Genomic DNA, 19,186 nt, shown 5'->3' on the forward strand with positions numbered 1-19,186 from the left:
AGGATGGCCCATATACAATATCCATAAAGAAAAGCTATATTTTTACTTTTAGGAGTTCATTTTTTTTTTTTTTGAGCCAATTTGTAAAATACAACTGCTGTGCAACAATAGATAAATCCGGAAGAAACACTGGGGATGCTGTACACAGAGGAAAGACCAGTGAAGACACAGGGGAGAAGGTGGCAATCTGCAAGCCAAGGAGAGTGGACTCAGAAGATACCAAACCTATGGACACCTTGATCTTGAACTTCCAGCCTCCAGAACTATGAGGAAATACATTCTATTGTTTAAGCCAAACAAAAACAAACAAAAACAACCCAATAGATAAATCCATATTAAATGATAAATAATAAAGGCATTCAGAATAAATTACTTGGAGTTGGCAAGTGTGAGATGATGATTCTTTCCCTTGTGAATTAATCACTGTGAAGAATTGAAGTGGCAATTACATTGGCTGAATCAGGACTGTGACTATAAACCAATTTATGGAATTTTTTTCATTGATAGTAGAAAGCATAATATCTGAGAAAATAAGCATTTCCAAACTGATGCGCATATATATATATATATATATATATATATATATATATATCAGTTGAATCAGTTTCAACCCTCGAGTTTCAATCCTTGATTTTTGAATCCAACAGGATCCAATCATGAAGCTACCCCTTCCAACCTGTGTGACCTTGAAAAAATGCTTAAAGGTGCCGAGTACATGTGTAATTGGAAATGTGATTAATTTTCCAGGGTTTAAAATAAAGATTAGGAATAAAATGCATGTATAAAAAATATCACTAGACCTGTCCAACCTAGAGGTAAAAATAACTGAAATGGAAACCCTGCATTACAGCCCTCACCTGTATAACTACAAGGCCTTGGTCCCCTTATTAATGTGTTGTCAAGTGATTGCTAGGCATTTTGGGGTGACCTGTCTGTGACCTGATGTTTCCTCTGGAAATCCACTTCAGTCAAGCAGTTTTTGGTCAGAATGTTGCTGATTCAATTTGCTGCTAGAGATCGCTGAAGGAACTCTGCTTTCCTGTCATTTAGGCACTTCTCCATTATCTCTGCTGGGTGTTGGAGTGGGGGAATAAGTAGAGATAATGACTGTCTCCCTGACCTGGAACCTGGTTTACCATAGATCAAAGCAGCAATGGCTGTGGCCTGAAGCTCAAATTTCTTTCCAGATCACAATTGGGAAATGACTTGTCCCAAGTCACACAACCAGAATACAGCAGAGCTGGCCTAGGACTCAGTTTTTTAATCTAGACAATTAAGTGAGTTTATAGTACACTAAAGCTCTTTTATAAGAGTCTATACTCTCCTCCCTTCCCACTACCAACCATGTCCACCACTGCTTAAGGATTGGTAGGATGTGAAAAGAGACTCTTACATCCAAACGAAGATATACGACTGTACACAAACACCATTTTTCTCTATTAACGTGCTTAGTTTAACACTGAAATGAGTGCAAGCTAGATTTCTGTAAACAATTTTTTTTTCTGGTTGAGCAATTATTTTCATTACCTTTATTAAACTTTAGAATTCTTATCACTCACACGGATACTGAAAATAATTGTATCCCTGATTTTGTAGATGTCTCTCTTTATTTGCTAATTACTTACATTCTTAAAAATTTGCCTTTACAGATGGATCAAAAAAGATATGAGCTTTCTTTACTTGCTGTTTGTTTCATATAGAAGAGAGCCTGAAGAATAGGGATTATAGGTGTGCTTTTCATTGCTATATTCTGATCTATTTTCTTGCTGTTAGTTTTTTTTAATGACTTTATTTTTTAGAACAGTTTTAGGTTCACAGCAATATTGAGTAGAAGTTACAGAGATTTCCCATATATCCCTCCTCCTGACAAATGCATAGCCTCCCCCATTATCAACATCCCCCAGCATCATCTAGCACAACTGATGAACATACAGTGACACATCATTATCCTCCAAAGTCCATAGTTTACATTACCGTTTACTGTTGGCGTTTTATATCCTATGGGTTTACAGAAATTTATAATGACATGTATCTACTGTCATAACATACAGAGGAATTGTGTGGACGTGTTTTCAGTTCCTTTGGGTAAATACCAAGGAACATGATTGCTGGATCATATAGTGAAAGTATGTTTAGTTTTGATCAAAAAAAAAAAAAAAAAAACACCACCAGAAGGAAACCACCAAACTGTCTTCCAAAGTAGCTATACCATTTTGCATTCCTACCAGCAATGAGCTGGGTCCTTTAGTTTAATCTATTTCTATCCTCTTAATGACAAATCATGCTTAAATACATAGACATTAAAGAAGCAAGAAAATTCTGTTAAGAAAAGCATAAACATGTTTTAAAAATTGACTACACCCCCAGTACTTTTCAGTTGCAGTATTTTGTCGTAATTATCTTCTTCAGGAGATCAAAAGAATTATTTTATTCCATTAGGTCATAACTGTCTGAGTGCCATACTTTCTGAGAAATCCCAAATGCTGCCAGTCCTGTAGTATCTATCTGTCCCTTGAGAGTTGTTATATTTTCTTACTCTGAAATTTATGCAACATCTTACTATTACATTTCTTCAACAAATGACTACATAAACGTGGTTTTTATTAACTTCTCTTTTATAATGTGAGTTAACTTCAAGCTGGATAGAAATTTGACTACCTTTCATTGAACTTAATTCATTCCATTTGCTCTAATCTAATAGGAAAATTTTTCAGGCCTAACTTTCATTCAGAAATTAACACCTTAGTCTCATTTAAGTCTGTTTACAGTATAATTCCAACACTTCTTATAAAGAGAGCTTGTAACTTGAAACAGATGCTTCATAAATCATTTAGTATCAAAATTGGACTAGACCACTGTTTGTGAAGAATAGGACATACTGTAAAAATGTACTGTTTGAGAAAGTGGTTATTTTTATCCGAAAATAGATATAAATATATATATGTAAATATAGATATACAAAAATTATACTTTTTGATGTCACATATGCCAAAGATTACTTTCAAATCACTTGGTAAAAAGTGTAAAATTAGGAGGTCAAAGAATAGTTTAGGCAAACTCTTAAAAATCTGTGTAAATACTAATTAATACAAGACCAAAGTGACAACTTTGAATTAACTCCCCACTCTCCTACTTAAACTTCATTTTGTACCTGAATAATGATACTAGGCAGTATCGCCTATGTGAAAAATACCAGACAGTCTTTGTAATCCGGAATGTCTTTTATACAGTCTCTTTGGAATTACCTGTAGGCGATGTATTTGAAGGTAGAGTTAAAACCTTGTATTTCATTAACTCTATTTCAGCTGAAATTAGACAATTATTCAATAATAATGTAGTTTTAGGAGCCTGTTATAGACTAGACTTGTACTCAAAGTCACACTGAAGCAGTAAGCTTTCTGTTATAATAGCTAAACCAATATATTAAATATAAAGGCTGAAGAAGAGGTGCTCAGAGCTCATGGATTTATGGATGGTGTGGAGATAATACGCTTACAAAAGCCTTTGACTCCATCTCAAAAGCTCAATGGTCCTAGAAACACTTGAAAATTCCTCCTTTTCCACTTTGGAGCAGACTTCATCTATTCACTTGAAATGTAAAGTTTGAATATCATAGTACTTAAAAAAAAATCTAAACTCTTAACATGTAGGCATCCTTTTAAAATGCACTTAAATGCTACTTCATTTTCATGTATACTAGATACGTAATTCCCATTTAAAACATAAGGTCCATGAAGATAGGGACATTTATCTTTTGTGTTCACTGCTGTATTGCTGGGACCAGCAATGATGTAAGATAAATAGTAAGTAGCCAACAAATATATGCTGAATAAATGAATGAATGTAAATTAATTTTGATTCCTAGCAGATTGGTAAGTATAGAAAGCATTTGTCTTAGTCTGTTCAGGCTGCTATAACAAAATACCACAGAGGGGTGGCTTATAAACAGTGGAAATTTATTTATCACAATTCTGGAGTCCGGAAGTCAGAGACCAGGGTGCCAGTGTGATTGAACGAGGGTCCTTCTCTAGGTTGCAGACTTCTTGAATCCATACATGGTGGAAGGAACTATAGAGCTCTGTGGGATCTTTTTTATAAGAGCAGTAATCCGATTCATGAGGGCTCCAGCCTCATGAGCTAATCACCTTCCCAAGGCCCTACCTTCTAATACCATCACCTGGGGTTAGGATTTCAACATAAGAATCTGAGGGGACAAAAGCATTCAGACCATAGCATCGATCAAATTAGTAAATATTTTTAAACTTGTGATGTGTTAGAATTATAACTATAAGGGTGTTAAAAAACATATACTGAATGCGTTTAGCAACCTAAACTTTTTTTTCATAAAGGTTTAGTTATCGATTAATGATACACATTCTACCTGACGGTCATCATTTATAATGTATGGATCCATCTCCTGCAGCTTCAGGGTAACTAGGATTTTGCATTTTAATTATGGGCTTCACTAGCCCAGTTAAGTCTGTTGTGTGTGTGTTTTATTATTATTGACTAAATCTTTCAGCAGGAATCTAGTTTTACCTGAGGAAAGAAAATTTAAACACGTATATATAGCAACATTTATTCCCAAAGTAGATAGAGTTGAAATTTGCTCGAACGATAGTGAAAATTTGGAGTCTCACATTACTCTGGATCTAATGATTTTTTTTATCCTTATAGATGTTGAAGTAGTTCAGCAATCATGAAATATTTCTTAGATTCTTACATTTATCTCTCAAGTGCTCTTTTATACTCTAGTCATTCTTCCATGTTATCAATCCATCTACCTTATATCCAAAGCCATTCTTTATGTATTTCATGGCCCTAAAAACATTTTCCATTTGCCTTATTTCTTTAATACTTTATTATGCCATTCATTTTTTAACCCGACCTCCTTTTTAAGGTTTCTGTTTACATTTCCTTCCACAACTCCTAACACTTAATCACACTCCGCACTACTCATTATTTCACATGTGCAGGGATACTTTAGTCTACTACTCAGTCTAAGTACAATATTAAAGGACTACTGAGTTGTCCAGAAGTAGAAAAATTCTGAGATGTCAAACTATTGACTATGGAGATAAGAAATATGAAAATGAAAATCAATACTTATTTACATAAATGTCCACAAAATGTATTACTATGCCAACTTATAAACTGCAACTCAAATCTCTTACAGTAATATATAAATTCAGTGAGGGAAGTGGATGCAATTAATGGCTACTTGATGGGGGATGAGACTGGTAAAATAAGAGAACTTAGTCCAGAGTACTTCATAATGCTCGTGTCTGTTTTATTCTTTATTCTTTATTCATGCTGCTCTAATGATCTCATGTCTCCCTCTCTGACCATAATTCTTTTCATCTTTTTGTCATCTTTGTAAAAATGTCCACCTTCTCTAATCTTGAATGTCATAGGTTATGAAACGTTCTCTATGTTCCCCAAATAGCCTACCATTCCCTTTAGGATTCTATAGCTCTTTATACATATTTTAATTTTGTTATCCTGTAATTATTAATTTGCCATACTCTTGACCCACGTGAGTGTGAGGTTATTTAGGAAGGGCCACAAGGTGTGCCTAACATAGTAGGTCCATTAGTAATTTGTAGAATGAATCAAAGGCTGTTTACTATTTCTTTGACTAAGCCACGATCAGGACTGACTCAGTGGAGAACCAGAGAATACCTCTTTCTTCCTAGTTAATTTGCCTAGAATTATTGAAAACTGAGGGCAAACAGACCAACAGTGGGTCATGGAATTGAGAATAAATTCCATATTAATGGCATCTTAACGAATTCATAGCCACTTAAAGATACTCCTTGACAAATACTGGGCCAAAAAGCCAGGTAATATATTGGGGGAAGAATTGTTAACTATGCCTTGGGAGAAAGTGTAGCTTAATTACAGTAACCAAGAGGTAGTAATGATGTTGTAGTTATTTTACTATTTATTACTAAACAAACTAGTATATTACATATAATTAGTGATATTTGTTCATTTTAGTTCATAATTATATTTGATTCTCTTTTGTGCTAGATGTTATGATACTCAGTTTGCATAGGTAATGTCATTTACTTTTATTATTTTAGCAGCGTTGGGCACAATTTTACAGCTGAGTAAACTGAGATGTAGAGATTTTAAGTTAATTATGTAAGGTCAACTAGGAAGAAAGCAGTAAAGGCAAGATTCCAATTTGTGTCTCTAAAATTAAATCCTGTGTGCTTTACAACGTAGAATTGCCACTCCAAAGATGCTAAATCCTTTTTATTCTTCATTTCTTTAATATTTCCCTTTCTTCAACTCCACCTTCTTCCTGACTGATTTTATTGAAGTCGTTTATAAAATATAAGTATGCACCCTGTTCAGTGCTTGGTGTTCTATTCAGTAAAGGTGTGAGGTACAACCAAAGTAATCACTGAACACTGGGAAATGCCTATGGAAGAACCTACGGGACGAGGAGGGATAAAGTGTACATAGATAGTAATTGTCCTAGAAAAAGCAAACACAGGCTTGCACATGGGAAATGAGACTGGGAGAGGCAGAAGAGGTCACTGTTGCTGCTGCCTTGCCTGACATTTGGGAGGAGTTTGTTTTCTGTCCTCAGCAGACGGCCTCCGAAAATCAGAGCTGGCAGGGCTTCTGAACAAGAGCCACCGATCCAGCAATTGTTTTGCACAATGAGCCAAGCTCTCTGCTTTGGGAAATATACTGTTATCTGGGATAATACAAATGCATTGTATTATCTGGGATTTCATCCAGCATGGATCCCATCAGACAGAATTGCCTCATCATGTTATTTTTGACTGTGGTAAGACTGCAGGTTTTGCTTTTCTGAAAATCAACCTGCAGCAAATCAGCTTTGATTATGGATTGAATTTACAAAGCTGTTCATTCCTCAACTTATTACCTAGACTCAAACTCCAGAGTGAAATCCAATACGATTGTGCCACATTGTCTACCTTCCAGCTTTCAAATGCGTCTGAAGATATTTAAAACAAACAAACAAAACCACTAATGAAGATTAACTCCTATTTCATTAAAAAACGTGAATTTGTTCCAACTTCCCTCCCTCTCAGTCCTCTCAGTTTCACATCATGTATCTAAAAGTAAATCAGAGCTTTATATTAACTATTTTGTGTGGTACTTCATTTTAGAGGAACTTGTGGAGAAAAACTGCATTGGTGAAAATGCCCATTAAATAGTAAAAAAGCACACCAGCTATATTAATAACGACAATACTTATCATAATAGTTATCACTTATTTAATATTCACTATATACTAAGCTCTTTAAACATTTTCTAAATTAATCTTCACAGAGTAATAGGTGGGAAATATCCTTTCTATTTTTATTTTGACCCTAGATTCAGAGATTTGCCTTACTGAGAGTCTTCAGTTCCTGGCACACTATCCTGATGGCCTATGTCCACAAATTTCCCATTTTACTAGGCATGAATTTTTTAATACTTTCTTCCTTTATTCCTAGTCTCCATGCCCATTCTCTTCCTCACAGGCCAGTTAACACTTTACCAGGTTAATATTGCCCCTGGATAAGGATGTGTTTATGTATCTTTGATGAGTACAGAGCTGTGTATGTTTTTAATTTATATAACTTATTGTGTTATAGCTCATTCTTTTACATATTCATTCAGCACTATGTTTTAAAGTTCTACCTCTGGTGTTGAATGTATATCTACTTTGTTGTTTCTAACCACTAAACAATACTGTTATCTACAACCTTTTACCGAACTATTCCCCTAGTGATATGTGTGTTACTGTGCTCTACATTATCAAAACTTCAGAGTGGTGAACATTCTGGGCAATCACCATTTTTAGGTCAAATATTTGCAGTTTGATGCTATTTAAATTAGGATTTTTTTATAACTGAGCAAGATATTCTCTAGATCATATATGCAGACTTTTAAAAAATAAATTTATTTATTTTTGGCTGCGTTGGGGCTTCGTTGCTGCGTGCGGGCTTTAGTTGAGGAGAGTGGGGGCTACTCTTCATTGCGGTGCACGTGCTTCTCATTGCGGTGGCTTCTCTTGTCGCGGAACACGAACTCTAGGTGTGCAGGATTCAGTAGTTGTGGCGCACAGGCTCAGTAGTTGTGGCGCACAGGCTTAGTAGCTCCACGGCATGTGGGATCTTCCCAGACCAAGGATCAAACCTGTGTCCCCTGCATTGGCAGGTGATTCTTTTTTGTGTGTGTGGTACGCGGGCCTCTCACTGTTGTGGCCTCTCCCGTTGCGGAGCACAGGCTTTAGACGCGCAGGCTCAGCGGCCATGGCTCATGGGCCCAGCCACTCTGCGGCACGTGGGATCTTCCCGGACCGTGGTACGAACCCGTGTCCCCTGCATCGGCAGGCGGACTCTCAACCACTGCGCCACCAGGGAAGCCCCTGGCAGGTGATTCTTAACCACTGTGCCACCAGGGAAGTCCCTATGCAGACTTTTTAAAAGACTATTTTTAGAGCAGTTTTAGGTGTACATCAAAATTAGGGGAAAGTACAGAGATAACCCATGTAGCTCGCACTCCACACATGCCTAACCTCCCCCATTATCAACATCCCCCACCAGAATAGTACGTTTGTTACAATTGATAAATCTACATAGATACATCATGATCACCAAGAATCCATAATTTACATAAGGGTTCACTCTTGATGTTATACATTCTATGGGTTTGGGCAAATTTATGATAACTTGTATCTACCATTATAGTATATTACATATTAGTTTCACTGCCCTAAAAAACAACAACAACAACAAAAAACCCTTTTTGCTCTGCCTATTCATCCCTGTCTACCCCATCTCATATCAACCACTGATCTTTTTACTCTCTCTATGGTTTTGCCTTTTCCAGAACGTTATATACTTGGAATCATACAGTAATTAACCTTTCAGACTGGCTTCTTTCACTTAGTAGTATGCATTGTTTCCTCCATGTCTTTTCATGGCTTTATAGCTAATTTCTTTTATAGCACTAATATTCCACAGTTTAACCATTTGCCTACTAAAGGACATCTTGGTTGCTTCCAAGTTTTGTCAATTAGGAATAAAGCCTGATATCAACATCTCTGTGCAGGTTTTTGTGTAGAAACAGTTTTCAAATCCTTTGAGTAAATACCAAGTAGTGTAATTGCTGGATCATATGGTAAGAGTATGTTTGGTTTTGTAAGAAACTGCCATATATGCAGAATTTTGTTTGAAGGGCCATAAGTCACACAAAATTAGTTTCATAGGTCCTGTCAATTAGTTACCAGAATGATTACAATTGTGTTTTCTCAAGTGAGTAGTGTTTGAGGGCCACAGTTTCCTGCAACCTCTCAAAGAGTATTATCAATATCTGTAATTTTTGAACTATGATCACGATTATAGAGACAACACCTCGCTGTTTTTCATTTCTATTTCTCTGATAAGCAGTGTGGAAGAGCATCTTTTTTTTTTTTTTTTTTTTTTTTTTTAGCTATTTGGTTTTACTTTTCTCTGAACTGCCTAGTCACCCTGTTTGGCCATTTTTCTACTAAACATTCTTATTTTTTAGAAATTCTTTTTACATTTAGATATCGATCAGTTTTCAACTTTAAACATTGTACATATTTTCTCCTGGTCAGTTACCATCACAAACTTAGTTTATTGTGTCCATTGTAAATAGTAATCTTTAATTTTGTTGTAGTCAAGTTGAACTTTCTGATGTTTTATATAACGATTTTGTGCTTGTCCCGGGGCTACAGGGATATTCTCCTCCATGAATTTCTTCTACATTAAATTTTAATTTTGACATTTGGGTATAAATCCAACTGAATTTCATCTTTGAAGAAAGAAATAGGACACTACTGTGCTTTTGGTTCCTCCCAAAGCAGACAAGAATCCTGAGGCAAGGATTCTAGATAGTACAAGTGATCTGAGATACTATCCCAGAAAAAATCAGGGTGTTGGTTAAGCAAGAAAAGGAAGGGAAGAAAGCCAATGAAAGATGAATTTTCCAGTAAGCTACCAAGGTGTGTAACTGTAGCTTAATACCATTGTGGAAACATGGGAGCTAGTGTGAAACACGACCCTAGTGGTTATTTCTCACTGAGGGAGAGTTGGATTCTTGGCCACTTTGGGATTACCCTACAGACAGACAGAGTGAAGTCTGGCTCTCACAGAAAGCTCTCAGAGATGTGAATGCTGGCAGGGTGATATCATGTGGTATGCTGTGGACTGGCAAAACCAAGGAGACTAAGCATGAAACTTATAAGTTCATCACTTCCTTATTAATAGATTTTTATTGGCATATTAATCATATGCCAAGTTTCTAGATGCATGGATCTGCTTTGTGCACATCATGTTTATATACCTGCATGAGTATTTAAGAAACAAAACTAAAAGTAATGAATGGTCCTGTGCATTATTTGTTAATCTGATTCTGAGATACAATATTGTTTTTTTGTCTCGTTCCCCCCCCACCCCTTATTATGTATTCTAGTTCAGTAGTTGTGTTAGCAATAAGGGGGAATAATTTTGATTTTTTTTCAAAGTTAATATTTTACACAGCAAATATGCTAGACTATTCTGTTACTTGATTCTGTTGCATTTTATGTGAGAGTCCATATCACATGCAACAACAAAAAAATTTCTTACCTTTCCTTTACACATTTACCTGTTTATCTTTCATTTATATGATCACCAGCACCATGTTGCACGATAGCATTGATAAAGAGCCTTTAGCAATGTCTTGCATATCTAACATAAAGGAAATTCCTCTAAAACATATGTAGAATTAATTTTACTGTTGATTCTGAAATTGAGATTGGCCTTTTCTATGTCTAGTTTACTGAGAATTTGTATTATACTTGAAAGTTAATTTCATCAAATTCTGTTCTGCCTCTATTGATAAATTAATGCCAATATTTCAATTTTTCATTAATATGAATTATTTTAACAGATATACTGAATATCATCTTTACATCTAGAATGAATTCCATTTGAATATTTTATTGAATTAGGTTAGTTAATATTAGGCTTTTCTTTTGAATTTTCAAATCTTTGTTTTATTGGCAATAAGATTATTTTCAATGACTTTGTGTACACACATACATGTACACCCATTTCGGAATCCTTAATAGTTAGTTTTTGTAGAACATACTTTTTGTGCCACTTTGAGATCTGCTTGGATCCCTTTTGCCAACCTCTGTACCCATCCCACTCACTGCTGTATTAACTGCTACTAACTGCTTGGAACTGAGACTGCAAAATGGTTGCCTTTGGCCACGAAACCTTCTCTAAGTCTTATCTTAAGATAACACTTAAGTCTATTCAGAGTCTTATTTATTCAAGTATCAACTTTAAGATTTTTATTTTTCCAGAAATTTGTTTACAGCTGTTACCTTTCCTTCTAAGAAATGTCTCTTTCAGTTAACCCCAGTGCCAGTGCACGTGTGTGTGTTTCTGCCTGTGTTTGTGGGTACAGGAGTCAATTATGGAAGTTGATTAGTGAGGCTCACTGACCAGAGCTAGCCTATAAATCCTACTCACTTCTTGCTGCCTTAGTTTTGGCCTTTCTGGAGCATAGCTTAATATTCCCCCAAGATTCACATTAACCTTTGTTGATAGAGTCTTAGGTTTAAGAATGATAGACAAGATGCCTGGTAGATGAAATAAGTTGGAAGAGAGCTTTTCAAGCAAAAATTCTGTGGAGATTACTTTTCTTGGGGTAAAAAGAGGAGAGTCTATAATACTTCTCCAACACCTTATTTATAGGATATTAGGCAATATCTTTCCATTTTTACTCTAGAATTTTTTCCTCTCACCACCAATAAAATATTTCTCCAGACATTCTTTACACAGTCTCTTGTACGTCATCAATATTTCCCTGCCATCAAATCATCTGAACAGTGTACAAATATGCAGTTATTTTTCCTAAACAAAAAATAGAAAGTACAGTTGACACTTGGACAGCATGGGTTTTAACTCTGTGGGTCCACTTACATGCAGATGTTTTTCAATAAATACATACTACAATACCACATGATCCGCAGTTATTTGAATCCAGGAATGTGGAACATTGGATACAGAGGGATGAGTATAAAGTTATTCATGGATTTTCGACTGCATGGGGGTCAGTGCCCACTAACCTCTGTGTTGTTCATGAGTCAACTGTAAAATGTTCTCTTGACCAAACTTTGCCCATCAATTGCCTTCCCATGTCTCTGTTCCATTTTCTGCAAAACCAATCAACTGTTCTTAGTTTTCACCTTTTGTTCTCTTTTACACCCTGAACAATCAGGCTTTCATCCCTATCACTCCACTAAGTCCATCTTGTTTTTCACACATCCGTGGTCAATTTTCAGCTCTACAAGAAACATTTGGCAGAATTAGTCATAACTTTAAAATTTTTCTTTACTTGGCATTTATGTGTATATACTATTTCACTTGTCACTCTGGTGTTCTGATGCCTCTTGTTTTCTACCACTTCTTAATGTTAAAGTGCCCCAGGATTGTCAGTCTTTGTACTCTTGAGTTATTTAAAATGTCTCATGCTCCTGGTGTTATCATCTACTTCAGGTGACTCCAAAATTTCTATCTCCAGCTCATACCTCTTTCCTGACCTCCACTCTTGAACAACTGAGTACTCAGCATATCTATGTTTATATCTAATAAGTGCCTCAAACTTAACATGCCCAACCTGCACTCTCAGTATTCCCACCAAACCTGCTACATGTAGAATTGTCTCCATTTCATTTGATGACAATTCCATCCTTTTGTACGCTCAGTCTCCAAACCTTGGGGTCATATTTAACTCCTGTCATTCTCATCTCGTGATTAATCCATCATAAAGTTTCTGAAAATATATCCAGATTCTGATCAATTTTTACTATTTTCATTGTTACCAGCAAGGTCCAAATAATAATCACCTTTCAGTTGGATTATTGCAATAGGCTTTCAAGTGGTTTCCCTCATTTTACTCTCCTCAACACAATAACCAGAGTTATCCTTTATAGAAGTGAGTGTTCGTGTTATTGCTTGTCTGTTCAAAATCCAGTTTGTGTCTCCATTTCACTCTTAGCACAGGCTAAAGTCCTCTCATTCCTATAGGATTTTATGTAGTTTAGGCCCCTGTTACTTTTGCTGACATCATCTCCAACTTTTTCTCTAGCCCAGGTCTTAACAGGTGCACTGACCTCCTTTCCATTAGTTGAACACATTAGCACTCTAATACTGTAGAGCTTTGCACTGGAATGTGCCCCTTGTAGATGGCCATGTAGCTAACAGCATCAATTTCCTCATGTTTAGGCTTAGATGTTACTTTCTTATTCAGGCTGACACTAATCTCCCGATTTAAAATCACATCTTCCTTTTACCACTTATATTCCCTATTCCACTTACCTGTGTAAGTTTTTCTCAACATTTATAAGCTTCTAACATACTAAATATTTTACTTATTATATGTATTTGTATTGTCTAGGTCCTGTTGCTAGGATCATAAACTCTGTAAAGGCAGGTATTGTGTTTGTTGTTTCCACCAATATATCCCAACAGTGTAGAACAGTGCTTGGCTTATAGTAGGTGCACAATAAATATCTATTAAAGAGTTAAGGCATTTTATTGAAGTTTCTACATTCTGAAGTGGCACTCTTGCTTTGCGTGTATTGGAATAGAAATATAAATTCCATTTAAAAATGATTTTTGTCCTAATTTGTTGCATGTTAATCCCCGAAGTCACTATATTTTAGTGATCTTTGAGTAACTGCAGAAAATGATACAAAAGAAACCTATTTAAACTAGAGGAAAACTGGTAAGTGTTGTAAGTTAGAAAAAGCTAAGGCTCCAAAGGTGATGCGTATAGCAATGTTGACAAAAGAGAGGTATCTAAACCAAAGCAGAGTCTTTTCTGGATAATGATTCTTCTACCATATTATGATAGAACATGACATATCATCTTTAATTATATGCCATTTAGAATTATAGTACAAGGCATGAAATATTCATACCTGTATGTACATCTCAGAATGTGTTTCTGTTGTATAGATACGTGTTTACATATAACTGAGATATGAATCTAAAGGAAACTATTGATTCATCCACAGAATTTACTCAGTACTTCCCAAACATCATTTTCCTATCCTTATGATTTATATTGTAGGTCCTGGATAGCAAAATAGTGTAACAATATAAAGCTTATTTGGCTGTTTTTTTCACGTATGCTAAACTCAAGTTCTGAACATATCACAACTTTCTAAAGGTCAACCAGCAAGTTGATTAGCTGGAAAAAATGTTGTAGCTTATAACTGACTTCATATGACTCTAGAGAAATTTTATATTACTTGCTTATATCTGTGTTATAAGTTTAAGTTACGTGCTGTATAGTTAACTTCACTTACATGCCTGGGCACACCAGCATGCTTCCTGAATATAAGCATGTAAACTACTTCCAGGCTTTTAAATCTATGTAAGTCTGATATTATTTTATGTTCTAGATGCCACATAAAATTATCTTCCAGGGCTAAAATATACAAAACAGAAGCACTCATTGTCTTTTTAATCTCAATTTTAAAATGTATTAATCCTTATACATTCCTAATAAAGACCTAATTATAACATTTCCCAGATGTTTACTATTAGAAATAAGATACAAACAAGATACCCAGTTATCTTCTTTGGAGATGTATTATACTCTTTGGGCTCATACTCTCATTCATATATCTAAGAAATGCATGTTATATTAGAGCTATGCCTCTTCACTCATATTCTGATCATGGCCTTTTAGGTGGAAGTTTAATTGAGAAAAAAGAAAGGTAACTGATAACATGTCTTTTAATCATCAGATAATGATAAGTAAAATTTCCAGAATGATATTCACACTCTTAAAATCCCCAGAAGCACCACTGTACTACCTTACTTGCTGTCCCAGGGAGCCAGTCATGGAATTAATCGAGCATGTCTGCCTCATGAGTCCCAATAACTGTGGTCACTCTATTGATGAAGGATGTTCTTGATCTTCATCAACATGGACTACTTCACTGGTTTTGCTCCTAAGTCTTCTGCAGTGGGCTTACTGGTATTTTCTCGAAGCTCTGCCCCTCCCAGTGACTCAGAACTCCTATATTTCTTCCTAGATACTCCAATACACCAAAATGGAAATTGAGAATATTTTTATTGGTCTAATAAAAAATACAGTACATTTTGGCCGTATTCATAACTTAGTAATTGTTTGCTTACAGCCTGTATAACTTCTAGTGTGGGATGCCCATCCTCCAACTTTAACTCTTAATAGTAGCAATTTATTCATCTAAACTTCTGTTACCAGAGACAACTCATAGAAAGTGACTGTCAGCATAAAAGGGGTATACTTCTTCCAACTGGTGTTTAATCTGGGAAAGTACTTGTGTAGTAATCACTGGCTCTGAAACTTATTTGAGGAGGTTATCCATAACCTAGAATTTTAAAAAATCCCCTTGAAATAAATTGAAACTTTGTTCCCCAAGGGTTCATGCCAAAACGCTCTGAGGCATCAATAAAAAAAGCAATGGGCTTATTTTGCGAATTAAGAATCTTTTCCTAAGAAGGAGGATCTGTATGAAACACCACGAATTATCCAAGTGTGAAGTGATAAATAGGAATATGTACCCAGCTAGAGACCTTTGCAATTAGAGAAAACATTGTTTGCTTCATCTTTTTGTAAGGTTGGATTCAATTAGCATGTTCAGTGGACAGTGGAGTCCTGGCTTTTCTTTACAACCTGTAATAGACACAATTATTTTTCAGGGTTGCTTCTATTCTGTAAATATGCTAGTATTGCCTGGCTTAAACTAAGTATATTTTAATGAGAACTGTAGCTCCTAATTCCTCTCATTTCTGGAAGTCCTGCACAGTGGCAGAAATTTCATACCAAGGAAGATGAATAGCCAAATATTAAACTCTTTGGCCTAAATGTATAGTGCATATCAAATGTACACTTGGTCTTTTAATAGAAACCCCAACCTTACCCTTGGTATTCTTCCCTTTTTGTAATTGAGGATTATCATGTTGACCCAGTAGCACAATCAGGCAGATTTATGCAAAATAATGAATATTCACTATAACATAACAATCAAATGTCAGTGTGAGAAAAAAGTACACTAAAGAGGTAGTGAGTTCAGTCTATCAGTGATTCCGCATCTGCTACAGTACCAATCTACTGGAAGTAATTGTCAGGGCACAGACCTTTGGATTACAAATATGCTGATGTACTGTGGACGGGATCGTGACAGCATGTATTCTGTCACTTTTTCTTCATTTCTAGGGCTAAATTCCTCCCACATGGTTGTGAATTATATAGCAGAAATTGACAGAAATTTTAACCTCAATAGTGAATGCTCAGTAAATACATATTTTATAGGCTGCTCAGGCAGATAGTCTTATCACTATTAAGCTACCATCCTTGTACACAGAAGATAGGAAACCTGGGTATTATCTCTTTGTTTCTATGCCTTACTCATTTTGCCTTGCAGGAAGCCACATTTTAAAAGCTGGTAGTGCTCCAGAAGTTAATTTGTGAATCAACGGTTTGGAACTTGATATACATTTTCCCATAGAGACAATATTAAAAATGATAGGTTAGGACAACCTCTATCATGCCTACTTAATTGGCAATAAACATTAATTCTAGAACCTAACCAAGCTGTATAAAATGGACTTGATTTGTTAGTTTCAACAGGAATATATTTTTACCAAAGTTGGAGTTCTACCTCCTTATCTCCCACCCCAACATCCATGTACACATGGAAGTATGTCCCAATTTCTCAATATCTGGATTTTGAGAGTGAAGAAATAGGCCATCTCAGTGCATCTGGTTGTGGTCTCACTGAACTAGTTAGTCTGGGCTTCATCTGGGGTGAGATGTTGGGAAGATGCAGAGTTAGGAAACTCTAAATATGGAAGCTTAGAGAGAGACTTGTGCAGAATCGCCAACAAAAAGCAGAGAAATAAAAAAACAAAACACACAGTACTAAATAGACTGTAAAGGACATTTGTTATGATATGAAACCCTTTGCTTGACCTCAGCTGGAAGTGTGCATCAGGTGATTCAAATTGTTAGCTACTCTACACATGCCTGGGAATGACCACAGGAGCACCCAAGTATTGATTCTGGAAAATTTTATACTTAGGAAAATCTAAGATATGTTGCATAACAGACAACCACCCAAACTTTAATGACTTAAAATAACAGTTTTATTTCTCACTCATATTACATATCCGTCACATTTTGATGGCGGGGGTTTAAGTTCGGGGTCAGTGTAATCACCCAGAAACCCTTGGCAACAGCACAGCCAACATCATGATACTTTTTCATCATGCAAAATAAGAAAAGAATCTCAGGAGGATACCATTTCAGCAATTAAAAGACCTGGAAGTGGCCTGTGTCTTAACTCATTAGCCAGAATAATCACATATGTTCACCCAAACACAAGAGGATGTGGGGTACGATTTTACAAGGTATCTAGAAGCAGGGTGAGGTGCATGTGTAGGAAGAAAACCAGAAACATTTGTTGAAAATTTAAGATGGCCACACATAGATTAACAAGCTATACCCAAGCAGTATTAATCATCTTGCAAATTCCTACTACCAATTCTGAAGATCTCAGGTAAGATTAGTGCTAGAAGAATGAAACTAAGCAAGGATTGGAAACTCAAATGAGTAAATAGCAATTATTGAGGTTTGATTCTGAATGTGTTTTTATAGGCTATTTTCACCTAATTATAAAATAATATTTACAGATTTCATAGAAACAATGGATTTTTCTCATACAAAAAATATACTTGAACTGAAGGATTTTACTTGATGTCTTCTACTCCTGCCAATATCACGGAGGACTTGCGATTTTGCTTTTTTCCTTGAATAACACAAGGGATCCACTCGCATATATCAGATCTTCTTCAGGCGCCCTCAATTCATTTCCCTTATTCCACTAAATCAAGCATGCATTGAGAAGTGAGTAACCTGAGATTTATTATAGTCAGTGGGTTCAAAATCTCCTATTCCTCTGATTCTTATACATTCTAGGGCTTGAAGTAAAATTCATCATGCAAAACGGATACTTATTAGTGACATAATTTAACTTCTGATCTTTTTCCAAAAAGTTGTATTTTCTGTTCATTTTTAAAGAAAATATTTCAATTTAGTGTGTGGAAGATGCTCATAAATTTTTACTTGAAAAATTCAATGTGCTGAGTTTATATTTCTCAGTGTAAATTTTAATATTCAATTAGAGGACAATTTTTCTAACATTTAAATAAAAATAAATACTTAAAATTTGGTTTCAAATCATTTCAAATCTTTTTGTATTTGTTGATAGTCAATTTAAAATCCCAAGGATTTAACAGTAGGTAAAGACAAAAATCCATCAATAAATAAATATACACAGTATTGGATTTACCTTTTTACTATTATATATAAATGGTGTTTTGCAAATCAAATATTTCTAAAAATACTCAATTCCATATACATTAAAACTTAAAATTGTTTTATTACATCAACCAGATTTTTTTTTTACAGGATAAGTGTGCCACATAGAACATGAGTGTATTTTCCTTCCTTCTCATTCAGTAACATTGTTTCTTTTATCTGATTAATTTATCTCTTTGTTTAGTCCTTGAACAAATGTTTATTAAGTACCGGCTATGTAACTGCCATATATGAGACATATAAAAACCCTAAACTCAGTGAGGGTTCATTTTAATGTGGTGAGACAGACAGTAAACAATTAAATGAGGCAAGCATATACGTAATATACCAGATGGTGAAGAGGACAGTGAAGGGAAATAACAGGACCATTCCCCCTCCCAATTTTATGACTCAGTCTGTACATTTGGATTGGTAAATTATACTTACAAAATTGTAAACTTGTTTAGAATAATTCTATTGTTTAAAACAGATTGAGAGGGAAGCACAGAAGAGAGAATTTTCAAGAAAGAGACCTTACACTTAACATGATACAACAAATGCCTCATCCACAAAGAACTTAACATTTTTTGTAGAGCATTTATCATGTATAACTGGCCAGAAAGCACCAAAGCACTTCTTTGTTGACCTACTCCAGCATCTGTGGGCCACTCCTCTAGAGAAGTGATAAAACTGAATACTTTAAATCTTTCTCACTTCTATTTGTTTTCTCGCCTCTCTTGGGTTCATCTAGCAGGCTAAAGGGTTTCTGTGCTGAGCT

The 19,186-nt window shown here is 35.4% G+C and overlaps 1 long non-coding RNA gene across 1 annotated transcript; it reads right to left on the bottom strand.

The window, feature by feature from the left end:
* Positions 1-8,942: 8,942 nt before the first annotated feature.
* Positions 8,943-17,513, bottom strand: LOC113623628 (uncharacterized). Its single transcript, XR_003434000.1, has 3 exons — positions 17,501-17,513; positions 9,492-9,494; positions 8,943-9,061 (listed from the first exon to the last, which is right to left on the bottom strand). It is a non-coding gene; the product is annotated as an uncharacterized LOC113623628 (long non-coding RNA).
* Between the last annotated feature and the right edge of the window lie 1,673 nt (positions 17,514-19,186).

The sequence above is a fragment of the Aethalodelphis obliquidens genome, unplaced genomic scaffold (genome assembly GCF_003676395.1).
Source record: "Aethalodelphis obliquidens isolate GAN/ISIS:26980383/991018 unplaced genomic scaffold, ASM367639v1 scaffold11, whole genome shotgun sequence".
Lineage (NCBI taxonomy): Eukaryota > Metazoa > Chordata > Mammalia > Artiodactyla > Delphinidae > Aethalodelphis > Aethalodelphis obliquidens.